This window comes from Lathyrus oleraceus, chromosome 3, assembly GCF_024323335.1.
Source record: "Lathyrus oleraceus cultivar Zhongwan6 chromosome 3, CAAS_Psat_ZW6_1.0, whole genome shotgun sequence".
In the NCBI taxonomy this organism is placed as follows: Eukaryota; Viridiplantae; Streptophyta; class Magnoliopsida; order Fabales; family Fabaceae; genus Lathyrus; species Lathyrus oleraceus.
In genome coordinates, this window is record NC_066581.1 from 248,839,016 (window position 1) to 248,846,263 (window position 7,248).

Sequence of the window (7,248 nt, forward strand, 5' to 3'; positions counted from 1 at the left end):
CAGTACGCACCTTTTTATCCGTGACAATAGGAGGGGTTGATTAGAGAGTACAACTCGGTTCTGAATACGCGAAAGCGACAGTTCCTGTTAAATTAGTTCTTTTCAAAGGAGAAAACATTGCCCATAAGTAGTTCCACTAACAAGTACTGGATTATCATTGATTGCGTGAATTACATTCGAGCCTGTCCTTATTTATTATTTAAAATTATAATTTTATTTACCATTGCACCCTTATTAAAACCCTTAAAAATAGTTGCCTTAGATACACACCATAACAACAGGTTTGATAGATTGACACTTGGTCTCTGTGGATTCGATAATCTTTTATATTACTTTGACGTGATTCGTACACTTGCGAAAAACACGCATCAAGTTTTTGGCGCCGTTGCCGGGGACCAATTTCGTCAAATTTCATTACCTTGTAGTTATACCGTTTAGACTAAGGTTGTTACCCACCGGTCAATGCGAAAGACTCGCAGTGCCGGAAGTTTAGTAGACCCTCTAGCTGAACCTGAACGTTACGCTCGCGCACGTTTATTTTTCCATAGGAATAGGATAGCTATGGCCGAAGAACAAAACCGAAGACCTCTTAAGGACTTCGCCCAACCATCAAACGAGGAACCTAGTTCCAGTATAGTAAACCCCGTTATCCCAGCCAATAATTTTGAACTTAAACCATCCCTGCTGCAATTAGTGCAACAGAGACAATTCTCAGGTCTCGCTACTGATAACCCAAACCAACATTTAAAAAACTTTCTTCAGTTAGCAGACACCTTTAAAACCAATGGAGCTTCTCCTGAGGCGATACGCTTAAGATTATTTCCCTTTTCCCTCAGAGATAAAGCTCTATCATGGTTAGATTCCCTTCCACCCAATTCAATAACAACTTGGGATGACCTTAGGAAAGTTTTTCTTGCTAGATATTTTCCCCCAAGTAAGACCGCTCTTCTTCGAAACCTTATAACTAGATTTACCCAACTCCAAGGAGAGTCGTTGTTCGAAGCCTGGGAGAGATATAAAGAACTATTAAGAGCATGCCCACACCATGGCTTAGAGAATTGGCTAATCATCCAAACCTTCTATAATGGACTTCATTATAACACTAAGATGACCATCGACGCTGCCGCTGGTGGCGCACTGATGAATAAACCTTACCCTGAAGCTAGTGCCCTTATCGAGGATATGGCCCAAAACCATCAATCATGGGGAGTAGAACGAGCGACAGTGGAAAAGAAGGAAGCCCAAGGAGGAATACATGAGCTAAGCTCTATAGACATGATGCAGGCTAAAATGGACGCGTTGGCCCTTAGAGTCGAACATATGTGTACAACTCCGAATACTGTAGCCGCAGTTTCGCCGAATTGTGAGATATGTGGAACGCAAGGACACCAATCCGCCGAATGCAATCTGTTAAATGAAACCAACACTGAGCAAGTGAACTATACCCAAGGGAACCCATTTTCTAACACATATAACCCTGGATGGAGGAATCACCCAAACTTCTCCTACAAAAATAATAACCCTATTCAAAATACCGCACCTCCGAGACAACAAGGTTACCAAGCCCCTAGAACAAATCAACCTATGCAACCTGTACCGCCAAACCCGAGCTTTGAAGAAATTGTAAAAGATTTCATCGTTGCTCAAAAACAGAAAAACAAAGAGTTCATGAACCAAAGCGTCCATGTTAACGAACTAATTACCCAGTTAGGAACCAAGGTTGATCAAATCATTACTCATAATAAGATGCTTGAAACCCAGATCTCTCAGGTAGCGTTAAACCAAGCCCCACAGACTACCCCTGGAGGACAGTTCCCTGGACAACCTCAACAAAACCCGAAAGGGCAAGCTAATGCCATTACTCTACGAAGTGGAACCGCTTATAAGGAGCCTTTAAACCCTAGATTAAGTGAGCCTGAAACTTCTAAGAGGAGTGAGGAAAAGGAACCAGAGAAGCCTGAAACCCCGGAAAGTCAAGAAAAAGGAGAAGAACCTAAAAATAAAACCTATGTACCACCACCGCCATACAAACCACCAATACCATACCCTCAAAGATTAAAGAAAACCCAAATCGATAATCAATATCAAAAATTCGTTAAGGTTATAGAAAAACTTCACGTAGAAATCCCCTTTACAGAAGCCATCACCCAAATACCTTCTTATGCTAAGTTTCTCAAAGACATAGTTACGAATAAACGTAGACTTGAAGATCCGAAACCCGTGGAATGTAATTCTATTTCCGAAGATAGGTTAGCAAAGAAAGATAAAGATCCCGGAAATTTTTCCATTCCTTGTATTTTAGGGAATCATGTCATCGAAAAAGCTTTTCTAGACTTAGGAGCTAGTGTGAGCTTAATGCCTTTAGCAGTTTGTGAGAGATTAAACTTAGGAGAATTACAACCTACTAAGATGTCGCTTCAATTAGCCGATAGATCCGTTAAATACCCTATAGGCATACTTGAAGACGTCCCTGTTAGGGTGGGTCAGTTGTTTATACCTACTGATTTTGTTGTCATGGACATTAAAGAAGATGACGACATACCAATCCTCCTAGGTAGACCGTTCTTATCGACTGCTGGAGCCGTAATAGATGTTAAAAAAGGAAAACTAACTTTTGAGGTAGGTGAAGAGAAGATAGAATTTATATTGTCAAAATTTCTTATGGCACCTGTGATAGGAGATTCTTGTTATGCCTTAGATATCATCGAAGAATGCATTAGGGAATTAGAACAAGAAGAAGAAAATAAATCTATAAAATTGCCATCAACCCTTATTTTGGAAGATGACAATTATAAAACACCCTACATTGATGATAACCTTCACGAATGTTTATCTCTTACCCCAGATCCTATGCCTTGCCCTATGAAACCGACCGTAAAACTTAAGGAACTGCCTAAAAACCTGAGATATGAATTTCTGGATGAAGATATGAATCGTCCAGTTATAGTCAGTGCTACCTTAAACCAAAAAGAAACCGATCAATTATTAGAAGTTTTACGTAGGTACCCCTCAGCCTTAGGATATAAGATCTCTGATCTAAAAGGAATAAGCCCATCCGTATGCATGCATCGGATTTTGCTTGAAGAAGATTCAAAACCTTCCAGAGAACACCAACGTAGAATAAATCCTATAATGAGTGCGGTAGTTAAGACTGAAGTTCTTAAGTTACTAGAGGCAGGTATAATATATCAGATCTCGGACAGTAAATGGGTAAGTCCTGTGCATGTAGTACCCAAAAAGGGAGGCATCACAGTCGTGCAAAACGAGAAGGGCGAACCTGTAGCAAAAAGAACCGATGGAGGTTGGCGTATGTGCATAGATTATAGAAAATTAAATAAAGCAACTAGGAAGGACCATTTCCCATTACCATTCATAGATCAAATGTTGGAGCGCCTAGCCAGACACTCTTACTTTTGTTATTTAGATGGATATTCAGGATTCTTCCAAATACCTATTCACCCCGAAGATCAAGAAAAAACTACCTTTACATGCCCAGTTGGAACTTTTGCCTATAGAAGAATGCCTTTTGGACTTTGTAATGCTCCTGCAACTTTCCAACGCTGCATGATGTCTATCTTTGCTGATTATTTAGATGGAATTATGGAAGTATTTATGGACGATTTCTCAGTTTGTGGATCAGATTTCAAAAATTGTCTTGTCAACCTTGAGAAAATCCTGGAGAGATGTGTGGAAGTAAACCTTGTGCTAAATTGGGAAAAATGTCATTTCATGGTCACCGAAGGGATTGTTTTAGGACATATAGTTTCCGAAAAAGGTATAGAGGTAGATAAAGCAAAAATAGAAGTCATAGAGAATCTAAAACCGCCGAAGACTATCAGGGAGATAAGAAGTTTTCTTGGACATGCCGGATTTTACCGACGTTTCATCAAAGATTTCTCCAAAATAACAAAGCCCTTAACTGGTCTTTTAATGAAAGATGCTGAATTTATCTTCGATGAAAAATGTACTGAAGCATTTAATCTTCTGAAGGAAGCTCTGACTTCAGCACCTATAATGAAACCCCCTGATTGGTCAGAACCGTTTGAGATAATGTGTGACGCCAGTGATTACGCTGTTGGAGCCGTTCTAGGTCAGAGAAAAGATAAGAAGTTACATGTGATTTATTATGCCAGTAGAACCCTAGACGCTGCACAGCTCAATTACGCAACAACCGAAAAAGAGCTCCTAGCTGTAGTTTTTGCAATAGACAAATTTAGATCTTATCTAGTAGGAGCCAAGATTATAGTTTATACCGACCATGCTGCCATTCGTTACTTACTAAGCAAAAAGGATGCCAAGCCTAGGTTACTTCGATGGATTCTACTACTGCAAGAGTTTGATTTGGATATCCGTGATAAGAAAGGCACTGATAATGTGGTAGCTGATCACCTATCTAGGCTAGAATACCTGAAATCTGATCCAGTTCCCATAAATGACGATTTTGCCTATGATAGACTGATAGCCCAACTAGAAACCATTGAAGAAGATAACCCAGACCCTCATGAGTATTTTCAAAAATCCTTAGCCATAAGTGATGTACCTTGGTATGCAGACTTTGTTAATTATCTAGCCGCTGACATCATGCCCCCTGATCTAAACTACCACCGGAAGAAGAAGTTCTATAGTGATGTGAGAAACTTCTATTGGGACGAACCATTTCTTTTCAAGAGAGGTAAAGATGGCATTTTCCGCCGTTGTGTTCCAGAAGAAGAGGTAAATAATATAATTGAGCATTGTCACTCTGCACCCTATGGTGGACATGCAAGCACATCTAAGACCTACGCCAAGATTCTTCAAGCTGGCCTATTCTGGCCTACTATGTGGCGTGATGTCCATGCTTTCATTGTCAAGTGTGATAGATGCCAACGCACAGGAGATATTTCAAGACGTAATGAAATGCCGTTAAGAAATATCCAAGAAGTAGAACTCTTCGACGTATGGGGTATAGACTTTATGGGACCGTTCCCACCATCTTTTGGAAATCAGTACATCTTAGTAGCTGTTGACTACGTGTCTAAATGGATTGAAGCTATCGCCGCACCCACAAACGACACCAGAGTAGTCATCAAATTATTCAAAAATTATATATTTCCCAGGTTTGGAACACCCCGTTTAGTCATAAGCGATGGAGGATCGCACTTCATATCGAGAATATTTGATAAACTTTTAAGCAAGTATGGAGTTAAGCATAGAGTAGCAACACCATACCACCCACAGACCAATGGACAAGTGGAAGTATCTAATAGGGAGATAAAACAAATCCTCGAGAAGACTGTCTCTATATCTAGAAAGGATTGGTCACAGAAACTTCAAGAAGCATTATGGGCCTATAGAACCGCTTTCAAAACTCCTATAGGAACAACCCCTTATCAACTGGTCTATGGAAAATCATGTCACTTACCTTTTGAATTGGAACATAAGGCCTATTGGGCCATCAAAACTTTGAATTTGGATTACTTGACAGCTGGTGAGAAACGTATCCTTGACATCCACAAATTAGAAGAGCTCAGACAATCTGCCTACGAAAATGCCATCATATACAAAGAAAGAACAAAAGCTTAGCATGACAAAAGAATCATAAGAAGAGACTTCAAAATAGGCGATCCTGTTCTCCTGTTCGATTCTAGGTTACGACTTTTTCCAGGTAAACTCCGTTCGAGATGGACTGGCCCTTTCGAAGTATCTAAGATCCTGAGATCCGGTGCTATTGAAATCAAGAACCAGACATGTAAACCGTTCATCGTCAATGGACAGAGGTTGAAGCCCTACGAAGGAGGTGACATCCCGACAACATACACCTGCCATACTCTGAGTGATCCACCATATCCTTCCAATGATGTTTAAATATCGGTCGTCGAGCTAATGACGTTAAACAAGCGCTGCATGGGAGGCAACCCATGGTTTTTCTTATTTTTTGTACTTTTTATTTTTTTACTTTTACTTTATTTTGTTTATATTATTATTATTATGTCAGGACTAACGATTGAATGTTTTATGTGCTTTCAGGACTTGTTTGCTAACCTTGTACAGAATGCAGAACCCTGATGACATGCACGTGGCCTTTAGAGATGATGCACAGAGAGAGCGTTACTATGTTCACATGAGACGCCCTATGGCTCCTACCAGGTACCCTGACCATGACTGCATGGATGCCTTGGGGATAGAGCCAAGCGTCAGATTTTTATGCCATCAACTCCAGTGGGAACAGTTTGACTACAGGAACAACACTTATAGGAACTTGACTCTTGAGTTCCTCAGCTCGTTTCATTATGACCCCTGGGCTGGACCCGATGGACTCGCTGTTTTCAGGTTGTTCGGGATTGACTACTCATTCTCTCACAAGGAGTTTGGTGATCTGCTAGGTTTCCAGACTACTCCTGATGCTATTCCAGATACACCGATGGGGTATTTTATGAGCAGAGAAGTGGAAAAGTTTTGGACTAAAATATCCGGCGGAGGGAGCCAAGATCCTTCTACCCAGTTTTCTCAGGTAATCCACAACCCTGCATTGAGGTACTTCCAGATGATTCTAGCACATTCTTTCCTAGGTTTTCCAGATACAGAGACACTGCTAAGTGAAGAGGAGATTTTCCTACTGTTTTGTGCGACTCAGTCTCGCCCTGTTGCTTGTGGCAACTTTCTGTTAAAAGGCTTGGCTAGTGTTGCCAGATCATCCGTAGGCATCATCCATGTCGGTGGGATTGTTACACAGATTGCTACTGCATTGGGTCTGTCTCGCAAGTTATTGCACCTCAGGACCTTCTGCTTCTACACCACCCTGGATATTGATTTTTGTCTTGATAGAGGACTGATGAGGAGGGCTTCTTTTGAGCCCAACATGTTTAGACTGCTGATCGACGGCGAAGCGATACACTATTTCACATTACCAGATCAGCTGATGACCAGTGTCCATGATCCTGAAAATTGGAGTTATGCTCTAGAGGGTTATGGAGAGACTGTCGAAGAGCCGAAATCGCCTCCCGCCGCTGAGTACACTCCTACACCTCTTACTCCCCAGATCACTGTTATGTCTAACAATTTGTCTCTGCAGCCACCTGACCTACAAACACAGATTTATGAGCTCCGTAAGGAGACTGCCCTGCTCAAGCAGGAAGTGGCAGACTTAGAGTTACAGATGCAGGTTTCTGATCTCACTCATGCCTCAGAGACCGATGCTCTACATCAGGAGATTGAAGAGCTTCGGAGGGAGATAGCTGAGTTTCGTGGATCAAGCCAGGAAAAGACGCC

At 41.3% G+C, this 7,248-nt stretch overlaps 1 non-coding gene across 1 annotated transcript; it reads right to left on the reverse strand.

Moving 5' to 3' along the window:
• Positions 1 to 945: 945 nt before the first annotated feature.
• LOC127134200 (small nucleolar RNA R71) lies at positions 946 to 1,052 on the reverse strand. Its single transcript, XR_007807955.1, has one exon. It is a non-coding gene; the product is annotated as a small nucleolar RNA R71 (small nucleolar RNA).
• Between the last annotated feature and the right edge of the window lie 6,196 nt (positions 1,053 to 7,248).